Raw genomic sequence first — 18,166 nt, 5'->3', positions numbered from 1 at the left:
CAACTCTCTTCCGATTGCCTGCTTTCCAGCTGACTACAATCTGATTGTCTTCAAGTCCAACGTAAACAAGTTCTTGATGAACCGTCCCCTTAAGTAATCTAATCTACAAAATTCCCACTACTTATGTTTACTATGCTATAATCACAATAACTAATGTATACCCATTAATCTTTATTCTCGAGTGGCCTCCAGGCCTTGATAAGTGGTGTTTCCTGTATAAGAAAAAAGAAAAAAAAAAGAAGTATACTCTCAGGTGTGAGTAATTTTCTAGTATGGTAGAGAGAGTACCCCTGCTTTGCAGCAACCTTGACAATATCCACAATATATTTGTTCCAATTCATGTTGCTTGTGAATGTTAAGACGAGTTTTTATTATATTCTAACACACAAAGCATTTGACTTCTCCTTGGAGGGGGGGGTGATAATGCAACAGTAGTAAAGAATGGCAACAATATTGATAAATGTGGTTTTTATTGTTTTATTGATCCTTGAAAACAAACAGAACTTTCGATACATATGTTTCTTCATTTTATTTACATTTTATTGCTTCATTAATATTATTTCAATTTAATCACCACTCCATAATAAAGATCACTATATATATATATATATATATATATATATATATATATATATATATATATATATATATATATATATATATATATATATATATATACATACACACATACTTGCAAAAACCCAAACAACAAGGAGAAAGATAACATCATATTTGTATTTTTTCGAATCTTACAATTGTTTCGATATCAACCAGTCAATTTTAACTTTTATGTGATTTAAAAATTTTCGTGGTAAACACCTTATCAGATAAGTTGAAAAGAGTACGGGGTTAATACGTATCTTAACACATTTTCATTCTGTTATTAACTGTACCAAGCAGTGTGTACGGTCTCCTCGTGTTTTTACTGAATCAATTTAATATTGTTAATTAATAATATGATGTTATCTTTCTCCGTGTTGTTTTGGTTTCTGCAAGTATATATGAATGCTCAATTACAGAAATGCCAATCATGTTGCTTAATATTTTAGTCAATTTACGTGGCTTAAATTCTTATTGATATATGTACATTGACATTGGCTAATAGATTTTAATATATTAAACCTTGGAAAAAAATTATATATATATATATATATATATATATATATATATATATATATATATATATATATATATATATATATCCAGCCTTGAGATATTCAAAAGTAGGAACTAATAAACTTAACGTTAGATAGTTCAGGGTTACCTAACAAAGTCTCATTGACTGAAACAGATAGCTGTTTGTTGCGACCAAATGTAACTGTTTACTTTCTAATATATATATATATATATATATATATATATATATATATAAGTAAACAGTTACATTTGGTCGCTACAAAAAGCCATATATATATATATATATATATATATATATATCCCATCACACATAAGGGAGCAAGTAAAAAATTGCCGGACAAAACAATTTTAAGTGTTTAGAGGCTTAGAAGCAAGGGAGACAATAAAGTAAGTTCGACATCCCCCGCCACCACCACTTTGCCATATGAAATTAATTTGGAAAGAAGCCTTTCACTTTATTTTTATAATGAGTCGTTTTCTCTTTTTTCTTCTTTTTTTTTGTCTTATCTTCTTTTTATACAGATTTACACGTTTTTCTTCTTTTTTTACTTTTAAAAACATTTTCCAGTTTTATTAGTTTTCCTTTTTTTTCTCATTTTTTTTAACTTTCGTGATTGAGATGTTATTTGTGAATATTAATATTACTGCAGACACTGGCAAAACCATGTTTTTCTGTAATTTTTAATGAAAGTGTTCACTAATTTTCTTAATAAAACTGAATGTTTGTGTGTCCCAGGCGAAATCACATTTCGTCAATGAAATTTTTAAAGTTTCAGTGCTAAAATGTGACGTCATTTATTCATTTCTTTCAAGACAAAATTGGTTTATTTTAATGATATATATACGCTCATGAGCAAAAAAAAAAATAAAAAGAAAAAAATGGGCCAAGAGTGAAAGAAAGAAGAAATCGATTTTTCGATATTTTTCCATGAATTTTTGTTAATTTTAACTGAAAATTTCTATTTTGCAGATCATTATTATTATAGCATATAATAATAAGTGGAAAAATTAATCCTAAAAATGGTAAGACCGCATCTGGGCGAGGATATAAAAAACCGAATTGCAGGATTAAGGCAGTCCAAAATGACTTACAAGCAGATTTTTTATATTTTAAAAAAAGAAAAAGTGAAAACATCTCTTTCTGTAGTGAAGCGAATTGGTCAAAGGTTCAAAGTCGAATGCTTGGTAAAAGGGAAATCGGGATCTGGTCGCCCTAGAGCATTCCCTTTGAAGGACGACCACAGGCTTAAATTAACTGTTTTGAAGGATTGAAAGAAAACTTATGTTGACCATAGCAAAGAATTCAAAGCAGGGGCTGGAAATTCTCTTTCTTGATATACAATATCTAAACAAATGAAAGAAATGGGATTTTCTTCTAAAAGATGTGCAAAGAAGCCATTTTTATCTAAGAAAAACATCAATGATAGAAAGAGATTTTTCTTGTATTATGGCAAGAAAGATACAGACTGGTTCAGGAATGTTTTCTGGTCAGATGAATCAAAATTTTGTCTTGTTAGTGATGCTCCTGATGCTCCGGAATGGTGCAATCGAAGAACTGGAGAAAGATTTTCACCAAGTTGCATAAAAACGACAATTAAACACTGGAATGGAAAGATAATTGTATGGGTAACTTTTACTGCAGCAGGAGTTGGGGAACTTATTAAATGTGAGAAGTCAATCAATGCAAAGGAATACATTCGAATATTAGAAACAGGACTGTTACTAAGTATTCAGAAGCTGGGAATATCTCAGAACATTATTTTTCAACACGATAATGCCCCTGCACACACTGCTAAAGTCACAAAAAATGGTTTTCTGATAATTCAATTAATATATTTTCGTCAAGTCAAAACCCCGATTTAAACCCAATCAAGAATATTTGGTCCATAATATTTCGGGCATTGGATGGAAGAATCTTTTCGAATAATGACAAACTGTGGGAAGCTGTGCAAAGTGAATGGAATAGCATCTCCTCTTCACAGTGTTTCACTTTGGTTGAGAGCATGTCTACAAGGATTGATCTTTTAAAGAAGTCAAAAGGAATGCAAATCCATCCTAAGCATTTATTAAAGTAAATGTCTTATTCTGTGTTATTAGTCTCGTTTAAGTTTCCTTGTTCAATTCTTCTTTGTTCAATATAGCTTTTAGTGCAATAAAATTTGTTTGGCCGATTTTTTTTTTTTTTTTTTGCTCACGAGTGTATATATTATTATTTTTTTTTTTTTTTGTGATATTTTGGCGGTCATAGTGCCAAGTGGTTAACAACACTGACAGGAAATGTAGGTGTACCAAGTTCAAATCCAGTTCATTCCACAGAAACGCTGCTTGTGTGTCTAACCTCCTGGAAAGGAGGTAATTGTTTTTTTTTATTTATTTATTTATTTTATTTTATTTTTTTTTTTGTAGTGGTTGATTTCTGAAATCTATTTGTTTCCCGCTCAATTATAGAGTGTCTACAGTTCAAATAATGGTTAATATCACAGATCATACCAATTAGGCTTTTATTTGGAATTAAAACAGAGTATCCGCTATACAAATGCTCCCACAACCAGGATATCATCCGCATTGAAAAAGTTCACAGATCTCTTTTCCATTCTGACCAACAATGGCATATCCCTGAAGTCTCGTGAACAGGTCTTTATTGGTGATGTTCAAAGAGTCATGCTTCATGGCACTGAAACTTGGGCTGCCACTGTTGATGATACAAACAAGCTTGTAAGAAACAACAATGCGATGGTGAGATTTTTCTGCTCTTGAAAAATTATGAAAAAGTGGCGCATGGCCGATCTGAGAGAAGATCTTGGTATCTCCTCTTTGGAAGTTATTCTGAGGCACAAAAGATCGAGATGTTTGGCCATGCGAAGAAAATGGATAACAGCCTTTGGCAATACAGGTGGTGTTCTTTGATATCAGAGGCAAATACTGTGATTGGCCAAAGAAGCTATGGATGAACAACATCGAGGCTGACCTCCATGCTCTAGACATCAAAGAGCACCTGGTCAATGATTGTAATGTCTGGAGAGTAGCCGTTAACACTAGCAATGACACGACAAGAAAGCAACCAACCCCAGCAGCTGAGGAACAGATGACATTAAATTGTGCAGTATTATTATTATTATTATTATTATTATTATTATTATTATTAGTATTAGTAGTAGTAGTAGTAGTAGTAGTAGTAGTACCACCCACCCTAACATGCATAATAGTAAAAAAAATTAAGAAAAAAATATCCTTTTTTTCATATTATGAGTAAGCATGGGACCAGTTTTAGGAAGTCAGTCTTCAGAAAATAAAGATTTTTCAATGATTGGAGATGATTCACCCCCCCTCCCCAAATAGATAAAAAAAAAAATAAATAAAAAATAAAACCCACTCTTAACTGTATCCTCTTTACAGCCCCCTTCTTCTAATAAAAACTTACTTGTGGAATCGATTTTTCAAAATTAATTGTCAAATAGTTTCCCCATCAAGCTGATATATTTGTATGGAAATCGCTTCAGACAAAGCTTGAAACCATTTGATGTAAGGAGCAAAAAAAAAAAAAATGAAATAAAAAAATGGTACTTCAAGGGCAAAAACCAGTCAACGATAAATGTTTGATAGATAGATCTCGACATAGAAAGCAGCAATTATCCCCCCTTTGTCAGAAACATCGTTCATGGAATGTGATGACTAAAGGACAGAATAAGGCAAGAAAACAACAAAGGCAAACCGAAGTTCCACTTTGCACTCTTCTTTTACTTTAAATCCCATAAGTATGCTGATCATAGTGCCCTTACATTGGCTACGGTACTGAGATGTAAGAGAAGGTAACACATTTTTTTCCTGCATTTCTCTGCGCTCTCCTGATTCACATCTTGTTCTACTGAGTGTTAAACAAGGAGGCATTAAATTAAATTTTTTGAGTTTTTGATATGACTTGACCAAAGATTGAACCCTGGTCTCCTGGACCATTAACGAACACTCTAACCATTATTTGAAAAGGGGTGGTCCATTTTTTTCATAATAATTTGAGTGTATACTTACCATTCCCCAAGTTAGTTTCCAAAAAAAAAAACGTTATGCTTACGAGACTTTACCTGCTTCACTAAAAGAACAGAAGCTAACCCTATCCTTGCTCCATCTGTACCTTAAAATAACCCGTTGAAGAATTTTCAACATTAATTTCAAATAAGCCCCTATTTACTTACCTCCCCACGGCTGGATGAAAAATGAGCCTGGCATACACTCCTTTCTGTAAAGTCTTGCTTAAAACAAGTACCGAATACAGATTTACAGAAAACTGCAGGGATTGTTAAGTAATTTACTACTTATGAATGACGAATTAAGGTACGACAATTGGCTTCTGCTGATTCGTGCAATTTAGGGACATCATTCGAGCAACCTGTGATGACCACTGATTGCCGCTGATTCTATATACAACAAAACGGGTTTAGTCATAATGTTCGGCCTTAAAAATTACATGTAATTGCATGAATAGAGGATTATCAGGAGTCAGTTGTTGTGTCTTTCTGTGCCTTTGTCGTGCCTTAATTTGTCGTATATCTATATAATTATAAAACACTGTGGACCGTCCTGCCGTCCTAGCTTGCTTGCTTGAATCTTGTCTTTAACTATTGGGTGATACCATCTTTTAAAAGGGATAACAGGTGAATTTTTACACACACACACACACACATATATATATATATATATCACCTCTCATCACTTTTTTAAAAGATGGAATCGCCCGATAGTGGAAAGATAAGATCCAAGCAAGCAAAGACGGCCGGACGGTTCGCAGTGTTTTATAATTATCAATATATATATATATATATGGAATCCAGCTCAACAATCATACTGTCGGAATGGAAGGACAACTTTACAAAAGAAAGCTGCGTAAATATACTAACACACTGATCGCAGCTCACTCCAACACAAACAGGAGTTCTTTCTTACAACGATGCATTGACGAGAAGGTCATTCCCAAATGTACCAATAAGATCTTCCAATCCTCCCACCATATTTTCCCTGAACACATTGAGCAGTATCTAAGCACATCAGCACAAACTCTTAGAAACAAAGCAACTTATTTACGAACTATTGCCAAATCACTAGCAGACGATCTACACATGAACCACTCTATTTCTAGGAATACAACCTCTAAAATTAAACGACGGATTATATCTTTCAACTCTACCCACAACAGAAAACTTAACAAAAAACTATCCAATCTAATCTCCAACAGCAAATGGGGTTCTATTGGACGACCAAAACTCATACAAAATCTTACAAACCGGCCACTATCAAACACCGAGACAGAAGCCCTCAACCTTGGTCTAAAATTTGCAACGGGAATCTATCCAAAGATAACAACCAACACAATCGCTCGAAACTATAAACACGAAGATACCGACTTTATGAAAGGTTTCATCCAGGGTATAATATCCACGACCACCGCCCAAACCAGGGATATTACCCTACCAAAACGATACATAAATGCATTATCACACATGGCTAACGACCATAATATTATCGTCTCACCTGCTGACAAAGGTGGGGGGATTGTAATAATGGAAACAACTGAATACAAAAATAAAATACTTCAACTATTACAAGATAAACACACATATGAAAAAACTACCTCCGAAATAATACATAAAGAAATAGACAAATTTAACAAATCTTACAAGAAATTAATACATAATGATAAAATATGGACTACCTATATAGAATACCATCCTAAAATCCCGACCTTATATGGTTTACCCAAAACACATAAAAATAATAATCCAATACGCCCAATCATCTCTGGCATTGGCAGTGCCACCCATAAGATAGCACGAGCGATCACAAAACTCCTAACGCCATTATTGGGCACAATTAGCAATTCCCATATAAGAAACTCTGGCGACCTTCTTAATAAGATAAAAAACATAGATATGAAAAATAAAACCATGAATAGTCTCGATATAGAATCTTTATACACCAATATCCCTACCAAGAAATGTCTCAACCTTCTTTCAAAACACTTAAATAAAATAAAAATTAAATTACCTTTGCCGATAGATAATATAATTAAAATTATAAGTATATGCATTGATATGACATATTTCACATTCGATGGACTCTGCTATAAACAAAAATTTGGACTGCCCATGGGTAACCCTCTAAGTGGGGTTTTGGCATGTCTATTTTTAGAATTCATCGAAACCGGACCCATGAAATATAAATTGCCCAAGGGTACCTCCTACTATAGATATATTGATGATATTTTAATTTTTCTCCCTATATCTTCCAAAATAGAGAATATCACTGATAAATTAAACAAGATTGAACCCACTATTAATTATACGTATGAAAGAGAAAATAACAACTCCATACCTTTTCTAGGCATCAACATCATAAATAACAATGATCATCTAAGTTTTAAAGTCCATCGGAAAGTCACGAATAAAAATGATTACATACACTTTTACTCTCATCACGATGATAAAGTAAAAAGAGGTATTCTAATAGGATTTTTTCTTAGGGCCCTGAGAATATGTAGTGAAGAATACATCGTGGAAGAATTTGAGTATATCGAACGTACATTCATGAACTTGCAATACCCTCAACATTTTTTGGCAAATACAAAAAGAAAAGCACTACAAATTTACCATAACCGAAACCGAGACCATTCCTTAAATAGCCAGATACACAACAGACAATTAACATTACCAACTAATAAAAACAACGACACAATATATAAGAACCTAAATAAGACAGGCATTCAAATAACAAAACTAAACTCTTTAACAATTAGGGATCTAACACGTAAAATTATAACTAATACCAACATTAACACCAAAGCCGGAATATATTCCATACCCTGCCTTGATTGTGGAAAAATATACGTAGGAGAAACTCAACGTAATTTAAATAAAAGAATATATGAACACAAAAGAGATGTAAAAAACAACAATACACTCAACGCCATATTTTGTCACATCATGGAAAACGACCACCATTTTGATTTTAACAAAGTAACTTTCCTTAAACACATACATAACAGATCCACACGACGTTTAATTGAGTCAGCTATAATCTCCCATTCCAGCAAAATAATTAAGCAAAGAAAAGGTTTTTTCCACGTTGCTCCCTTTCTGTCGAAAATAATTATCAAAGAAAACAACTTAGACACCGGTTAAACGCGAAAAAAAAAAAAAAAAAAAATTCGTAATTTCACTTAATTTTATTTTTATTTTACTTATTTACTGCATTTTATCATTATCTATTTTTAGACTCCATTTTATCACCTCCTATTCTTATTTTTAGATACCATCTTTTAAGTTACTGCGCTATTTTATCCCAATTCAATTATTTCTAATTTAAAAAAAAAAAAAAAAAAAAAAAACGATTCTTTCGTAATCTCGTGTCATTTTATTTATTTAATCTATCACCGCTATATTTCCAAACACAATTTTTAATCTCTACGATATTTTATCTTTTAGACGTAATCCACTACACTAGTTACTCTAATTAGTTCTTCTCTCATAAAATGTATATACATGTATATATGACATCTAATTTACATAAGGAAAACACGCTGCTCTCCCCCATCATTATATATAGCCCCAATCCTCCGACTCTCTCGTCAATGACCATCCCTCTTGAAGAAGCCCGCATAAATCGGGCGAAACGTTGAGTATCCAGGTCCTTCCACCTCCATTTTATTTCATATCGTCGGATTTAATCCAGCTCAACAATCATATATATATATATATATATATATATATATATATATATATATATATATATATATATATATATATATATATATGCAATAAAAAATATTAGCATACTAATGTAACAAGTTACGTATAGTGTAGCCAAATTTCAATTTGAGTAAGCATTTGGTAATATAGGTAAGAATAGGATTCTAGAATAATAGAATCTTTCAAATGCAGTGAATCAGAATGAGTGGACGATGTCAAGGGAGACTTTAACAATTATGTATAGGAAAACGAAAAGATTATGCTTTGTCTGTGTATGTAATAAGCAGTTAAGTAGCAGTGCAATACCAACAACGTAGGAAAATGTAGAATTGTACACGGTGTCAACTTTTAACGGTGGTAAGACTTGATAAGCAGAGAGAAAAATAGATATGGCAATTATGATGGTGGTGCTCGTCAGATGCAATATAACAATTTAATATAAGGACTGAATGCGTCTGCAATGCTGGGCGACAAGTACATATGATAGTGGCTAATACTCTGAATGTATTCTATTTGTATGTGGCATCTGTTCTTGCAACTTTAGTCCAGATGAGAATATCTGCAATAATTTTATTATGTAATAGCTAGTAGATATAGCAACTAATATGGGATTTAAGTATACATAAAAATATAGACAATAAATATCATGGTCCATGCATGATCTCTTAATACAGAAATATAAAACAAATAATGAAACCATACAATTTGTGTAATAGTTATTACACCTATAAAAGATGATCCGGCCACTGACAAAAGATGGTTGATTTCAGATGCAGAGACAAATACATGACATTGCAGCAGGTCATTCTTTCTAAGAAATTTTCATCCGTGGAACACATTACTATAAGATTGATTCCTTGCAGATGGTTATCTGCACATCATAAACCATTCTCATTCATATTATTTGGATTCATTGGATTACTGTTCTCATCTTGAGTGTCATTTTCACAACGTTTCAATCAATGTAACCTCCGACCTTCTTCTGGTATATCTTGTTAAACTTGGGAATGTTTCTGTCGAACTTGGGAATTTGGATGGAATTTTTAATGGAACGCTTTATTTACTTCATGGGGGTAGCATGCTCTCGTTCCATCAGCCATGATTAAATAGAGGTCCTAAGTAATTCGTAATTGTATTTTTTGGTTGCTCACACTGAGAATTGAACCTTCAACCATCAGGAGAATATCACTTTTTATAATTGATTTTTCAAATACTCTAGCCACAAGTGAAGCTTGTTTTTCAAAATAAATAAAATAACATTTGTGTGTTTGGTGAAAACATTCACAGCAAGAACTCGTCTTCTTACCACAACTGCTAAGAACTCTTCTTTTCTCTGTGTGCAAAACATCGAAAGAAATTTCCATGAACAAAGTTTCTTTCCAACGACCTCTCATCTGTGGAACACGTTACTACAGTATTGCTTCCCAGCAGACTTCAATTCAAATGGCTACAAGTATATGTCATAAACCGTGCTTGTATGTCATCGACTTTCATTCATTCAGTTCAGTATTTTCAATACTCTTCTATGGTGGCGCTAGGATACGTTTTTTTTTCAGGTTACGTGTAGAATAAGATGTTTTTTCCGACACCTGGTTATGGTATTTGCCCCATCTTATGGTGTTATTTATAATGTTATTTGATTATATACATGTGTATTATATACTGTACTAATTGTTATTAATTTTTAATGCTGTATACCGGGGTTCTACTGTAACATTCTCCATCTTTAAATTGATAAACTATTCATCTCCCTTATGCTTGAGCAGTGGTTCATTAGTTTAAAAGAAAAATTCAGCATATTTGTAATCTATGAATTTTGTATACAACCGATATAGTAAACTGAAGATTTTAATTTTTTATAAATTGTTTTTATCAAAATAACATATTTGTGGTTGGTGAACACATTCGCAGGAACAATCCTTCTCATCCTTGGGTGACTTTCAGCCTTGACAAGTGGTGATTCATTAATTAAAAAAAAAAAAGTAAAGGCATTAATACTACCACCGCCCTATGCAAATTTGATAAAGTATTCTATTCAGTTTAGTGCAAATCAAAAATTGCATCGATAGGTGCAGCATATTCAACTGCACCATACAAAAAGGTGTATCCTTTGTTATGTGCATTTGTTTCCTGATACTAGTTTTGCCCATCCTAAACCGGTTATACTGATTATAACACATATTTATCAATACAGATTAAACTCTTTATAAATACAAAAGCAAGACAAAAGTAAATAGACAGATTAGTTTTATATATATATATATATATATATATATATATATATATATATATATAGTCATCCACATACAGTACTGTTTCGCTGTTTCACAGCTCATCAGTGCGGCTAGACAAGCAACTACCTCAAGCCAGGATTGAAACCCGACCATCTGTACGACAGTCAAGGTTCCTAACCATTACGCTATTGGCGGCTGCCGAGGGAGTAGTGAGATTAATGATGTTTTGACATCGTCCGAACTACCTCTGCTCGATTTTTTTACACAAAGAGCGTCGCTTATATGCTAATGGTAATTCGTGTATCACTTCTCAATATGCTCAACTCAAGACGAGGAGCATTATAGTTATATATATATATATATATATATATATATATATATATATAATAAAAATCATTCGGGACAAGGTATAAAGCCACTTGATGTAAAGAGCTAACAAGAACTAAAGATGATTATTGCAAAGACAGGAGATGCCTATTGATCTTAGTCCTAAAAGAAAGACCAAGACTGTAGTCAGTAGGAAAACAGTAAGCAGGGAGAGAGTTCCACAACCTTGCAGTTCTTGGAAACAAGCTACTGGAATAAGAAGCTGTATTATGATGAGGTATCAAAACAGTAAATTGATGGAGACAACTAGACCAGTGAATCAAACTGCTGGAACAAAAGAAGCAGGGAATAGATCAGACAATTCTGAAGAATACATGCCATAATAGTATTTATATAAAAAAAAAAGATTGAGACTATCAACATCACGTCAGTGAGAGAGAAGTTGCAGTGAAGAAAAAAGGATGAAGCCAATCAAATTATAGATACATTTTTGCAACTTATTAAGAACCTTCAATCGTCAGATTTTCAGAAAGGGGAGTTCATTTTGTGGGTCAAGATGAATGTGGATTTATTTAGTATCCATCTCTGCGAACCTTGTGATTACACTTGCCACTGTTAATTGAGTGATTGTCTAATTTATCAGAGAAAGAAAAGAATAAGTATCACCTTTTCCAGATCGACTAAGGGCATTTGACAGGCATCTTTGTTATTAATGATAATAAAAGTGTCTATTTGCTACATAAAGTGAGTTGTTATTTCAGTGAAAAGGTCAGAAAAGTCAGTAGCCACCTCTGTCTGTACGTGAGGAAGTCACGTAACTCTCACTCTTTTATCTGGCAAAAGATTAATGAGGGACAGAAAACGAAACCTGGCCAAGTGTAGTGAGATGGGTTTTCTATCAATCTCTTTTCTCATTCACTCTCACACATACAAAGTTGTGTTTCTGTTTTAGATAAATCTTGCTTGAAAATTAGGAAACAACCAGTATTAACAAAAAATAATCATGTTCCATGACGTCCCCTGAGCACTTTTGGAGCTAAATGGTGAGGAGGGGGGGGACAAATGCTGGACTTAGTCATATTCTTTTCTGCCTCGTTCACTGTGCACTCACGGGAGACAATGCATGCTTGACTTGGTTATTTTATAGTTTTTCACCTCAAACAACATACAGTGGTACGTGAACATAAGGGGCTAGTATTTTGGGCTATATCTACAGGGGCACTATATAGGGAGTTGAGCAGTGAGATGTCTATTCAGATTACACTTTGAACTTCTACATATCAGAACAGTCAAGGGAACAAGAAACCGGGAGGGAATTCGAAAGTCTAGCAATTTGAGGGAAGAAACTATTAAAATAGAAGGCTTTCTGGCATCTAGGGATCTCTACAGTGTAAAGAGTGGATTAGGAGAGAGGATGTTGCTGCTAGTCAGGTTAGTCGGGGATACATACGTCATGGGGGTACAATTGCTTCGCGTTTGTTGGAGCACATTCTATTAAAACACTTGTAAAACAGGCTCAGCGATGGGACAGAAGTTGAAGTTTGGCTGATAGTGCGGGACTTATTAAGTTGGAGACTCATTTTTTTAACTGTCTGAGAGGAGGAGGCAAATGGTAGATGTACCAGCCTAGATATGGCAACAATAATCCATGCATGTGCATGTGGTGGCTTTGTGGCGATATAGGATAATGGAGAGTAGACAATACATTGTGGATGCATTATCTGCAGTTCTCGTTACTCTCACTGCTCCTTATTTGTCCCTCAGTCCTCATCTTTTTCAATGAGTAATTTTTCTGACAAAGGGAGAAGAAAAAGCTGTTTACTAGGTTGGCAGTATTTTGTGTGAACAGTTGTTAGAGATGTTGGAAATTATATTGGTTTTTTTTTTTGTCTATCCTTGTGGCCATGTCACTAGTAAGGGTGCTGGAGGTAAATGTTTTAACTGGGCTGACATTATCAGCCTGATAGTCAGGGACCCGAACATTGGATTAACCACTGAGGAGGCTGTCCTATCAGCAGGTGCAAAGTACTGGGGCTGCTGTATTGCCATTTAGTGAAAGGATTCTGGACCATGCAGTAGCTTCTGGTGAGACCTCTCGATGCCATATTAGTGGGTAATTGGCTTTACCTTATCATGTGCTACAAAAAAAAAAAAAATTTCTTCATTTCTTTTTCTCTTACTAAATCCCAATCCCAATCATGAAAGGTTTCCAGAAAAAATACTCTATCAAACCCAGATCTCCAACTTCCAACATAGACCCTCACTACCATGTCTCCTTCTCCAACATCAGGGAACTAAGTTCCAACCCTCCAGAGGTTCAAACTCTATTATCGGAGACTAAACCTGACCTATTACTCCTAAGCGAAACTGGCATTGGACCAACTACTTCCCTAGATGAGTTCGTAATTAAAGGATACTCTAACTTAACTTCTAAACCCGACCCCCAAGATCACCATGGGCATAGAGTATGTATTTACATTAAAGAAGACGACTTTCCATGTGGCAGGGACATCTCCAGAGAAGATCGTAATTTACCCTATATGTGCTTCCGGGTTGCACTTGCTCACACTACCATGTACATATTTGCACTCTATCACCCCCACAACAGTGGAGTTACTATCTTTAAAAAGCATATCTGAGTAAATTGACCACGTCCTGTCTGCGTAACCCTCAGCAAGCATTCACATTTGTGGAGACTTCAATGTTCACAAGACTGATGATGAGGGGAGGTTCTGTCACGCTTTCTCTATAGCTTATGACCTCACTCAGATTGTACATGAACCCACCCGTGTCCCCGACAGTGATGGCCAGTATGCAAGTCTCTTAGACCTTTTTCTCAACTTCCCCTGAGCTATGTTCATCTTCCGTTCTGTCTCCACTGGGATCTTCCGACCATTCTGTTGTATCAGTTAAGATAAAAACGAAATGTAATAGGTCCTTAGATGTACCTCTCCATCATACAGTATATCGATACTCCATGGCTGACTGAAAGAGCTTCTGTACATTTATATCAGATCCACCTCTGCATTCCATGTTAAAAAAGATGTGTCTTCTATAGTATCAGACCTGATGGAATGGTTAATTGTAGGTATAGACCGTTTCATACCCTCGAAAAAGTTCCAGCAAAAACCTAACAGCCAGCCTTGGTTCTCTCCAGAATGTGCTGCTGCCATTGCACACAGAAATCACTTTTTCCATTGCTTCCAACGTAATAGATCTACTGAGACTAAAGCCACCTTCAGATCCACCAGCAACCTCTGTAAAAAAGTAATAAAGAATGCGAAAGAGTTGTATGCTCAGTCCGTCAAGTCCAAAGATCTTTACCAAGATCTTTGCAGCTAATTCTACCCTTTATGACCAATCCCCAATATTTCCTCATGTATCAGAAAACACGCTATGCGACATACAAATATCTGTACACAATGTAACCAAGTTAATCAAAAACCTTGATTCCAGTAAAGCAACTGGTCCTGACAGCATTCCAATTATAGTGCTCAAAAAGCTTCAACCAGAACTAGAGCCCATACTTACAAAGTTATTTAAGCATTGTCTTAACGAGAAATGCTTCCCATCACCTTGGAAAACCTCATCAGTAAGTATTCAGGTGATCGCTCCTCTCTCTCAGTACAGACCAATAAGTCTCCTGTGCATCATGAGTAAGTTGCTGGAATCTGTGTTAAATAGAGAAGTAGTTAATCATCTCAGCAAAAATAACCTTCTTAGTGATGTACAATATGGTTTCCGTTCTGCTAGATTTACAGCAGATGTGCTAACGGTTATATCTCATAGGATTAGTGACTCTCTCGACGGAGGCTGCCTCTCTAGGGCAATTGCTCTTGACATATCAAAAGCCTTTGATAATGTATGGCATAAAGGTCTACTTCATAAGATCTCCAGCTATGGTATAGCTGGAAATATCTTCTCAATTATTGAATCATTTCTCTCTGATAGGTTCATAAGAGTAGTAATTGATGGACAGAAATCAGAAGCTTTCAGTATTAATGCTGGAGTCCAACAGGAGTCCATCCTGGGCCCAACTATTTTCCTGATCTACAATAATGACCTTCCAAATCACATCCTTACATCATTCGTAGACATTTATGCTGACGACACTAAAATCTATGGTAGCATATCAAAGACCGTAAACGCCCAAGTTCTCTCTGATTCTCTCTGCTCTGATCTTGAGCATGTGGTATAATGGGGAAAGAGGTGGCTGGTTACTTTTAATGCATCTAAAACCAAGCTTTTATCTCTACATCATCTACGCTCTGATGCCAATTTGGCATGGGTTGAAATGAATGGCTCTCGTCTTGGGGAGGCTTCATGTTTTAACAAGTTTCTGGGCCTGACCTTTACTCCTGACCTGAAATGGAACACGTATATCAAATCCATTGTCAAGGTCGCTGGAAAAATGGTGGGATCCTTCTACCACTCCAGTAGATATCTCATGCCTGATGCAATTCTCTACCTGTATAAAAGCCAGGTACAGCCAACGATGAAGTACTGTTGCCACATCTGGGCATGAGCTGCAAGAAAAGCTTATCCTGCCTTGACAGAGTTCGAAATAGACTTCATAGCTTAGTGGGGGATGCCCCTTTCTCTTCCCTGCAACCTCTTTCCCACAGAGACGTTGCGAGCCTGTCTCTGCTTTATTGTTATTTGCATGGCAAGTGCTCGTCTGAGCTCCAATCTATGGTCCCCCACTTGCCAAACTTTCATGAAAAACACTCGTCTAGCCAAAACCACTATCAATAATTTCCCACCCTCTTTATCTGTGCCTAAACCTTAATGTATACTCCATGAACAAAGCTTCTTTCTTAGAAATGCACGCCTGTGCAACTCTCTTCCGATTGCCTGCTTTCCAGCTGACTACAATCTGATTGTCTTCAAGTCCAACGTAAACAAGTTCTTGATGAACCGTCCCCTTAAGTAATCTAATCTACAAAATTCCCACTACTTATGTTTACTATGCTATAATCACAATGACTAATGTATACCCATTAATCTTTATTCTCGAGTGGCCTCCAGGCCTTGATAAGTGGTGTTTCCTGTATAAGAAAAAAGAAAAAAAAAAGAAGTATACTCTCAGGTGTGAGTAATTTTCTAGTATGGTAGAGAGAGTACCCCTGCTTTGCAGCAGTCTTGACAATATCCACAATATATTTGTTCCAATTCATGTTGCTTGTGAATGTTAAGACGAGTTTTTATTATATTCTAACACACAAAGCGTTTGACTTCTCCTTGGAGGGGGGGTGATAATGCAACAGTAGTAAAGAATGGCAACAATATTAATAAATGTGGTTTTTATTGGTTTATTGAGCCTTGAAAACAAACAGAACTTTCGATACATATGTTTCTTCATTTTATTTACATTTTATTGCTTCATTAATATTATTTCAATTTAATCACCACTCCATAATAAAGATCACTATATATATATATATATATATATATATATATATATATATATATATATATATACATACACACATACTTGCAAAAACCCAAAAACAAGGAGAAAGATAACATCATATTTGTATTTTTTCGAATCTTACAATTGTTTCGATATCAACCAGTCAATTTTAACTTTTATGTGATTTAAAAATTTTCGTGGTAAACACCTTATCAGATAAGTTGAAAAGAATACAGGGTTAATACGTATCTTAACACATTTTCATTCTGTTATTAACTGTACCAAGCAGTGTGTACGGTCTCCTCGTGTTTTTACTGAATCAATTTAATATTGTTAATTAATAATATGATGTTATCTTTCTCCGTGTTGTTTTGGTTGCTGCAAGTATATATGAATGCTCGATCACAGAAATGCCAATCATGTTGCTTAATATTTTAGTCAATTTACGTGGCTTAAATTCTTATTGATATATGTACATTGACTAATAGATTTTAATATATTAAACCTTGGAAAAAAATTATATATATATATATATATATATATATATATATATATCCAGCCTTGAGATATTCAAAAGTAGGAACTAATAAACTTAACGTTAGATAGTTCAGGGTTACCTAACAAAGTCTCATTGACTGAAACAGATAGCTGTTTGTAGCGACCAAATGTAACTGCTTACTTTCTAATATATATATGTATATATATATATATATGTATATATATATATGTATATATATATATATGTATAAATATATATATATATATAAAAGTAAACAGTTACATTATATATATATATATGTATATATATATGCATATATATATATATATATATATATATATATATATATATATATATATAAGTAAACAGTTACATTTGGTCGCTACAAAAAGCCATATATATATATATATATATATATATATATATATATATATATATATATATATATATATATATCCCATCACACAAAAGGGAGTGAGTAAAAAATTGCCGGACAAAACAATTGTAAGTGTTTAGAGGCTTAGAAGCAAGGGAGACAATAAAGTAAGTTCGACATCCCCCGCCACCACCACTTTGCCATATGAAATTAATTTGGAAAGAAGCCTTTCACTTTATTTTTATAATGAGTCGTTTTCTCTTTTTTCTTCTTTTTTTTTTTTGTCTTATCTTCTTTTTATACAGATTTACACGTTTTTCTTCTTTTTTTACTTTTAAAAACATTTTCCAGTTTTATTAGTTTTCCCTTTTTTTTCTTATTTTTTTTAACTTTCGTGATTGAGACGTTATTTGTGAATATTAATATTACTGCAGACACTGGCAA

The sequence above is a fragment of the Euprymna scolopes genome, chromosome 19 (genome assembly GCF_053919585.1).
Source record: "Euprymna scolopes isolate OS-2025 chromosome 19, ASM5391958v1, whole genome shotgun sequence".
In the NCBI taxonomy this organism is placed as follows: Eukaryota; Metazoa; Mollusca; class Cephalopoda; order Sepiida; family Sepiolidae; genus Euprymna; species Euprymna scolopes.
This window is presented reverse-complemented; position numbering follows the sequence as displayed.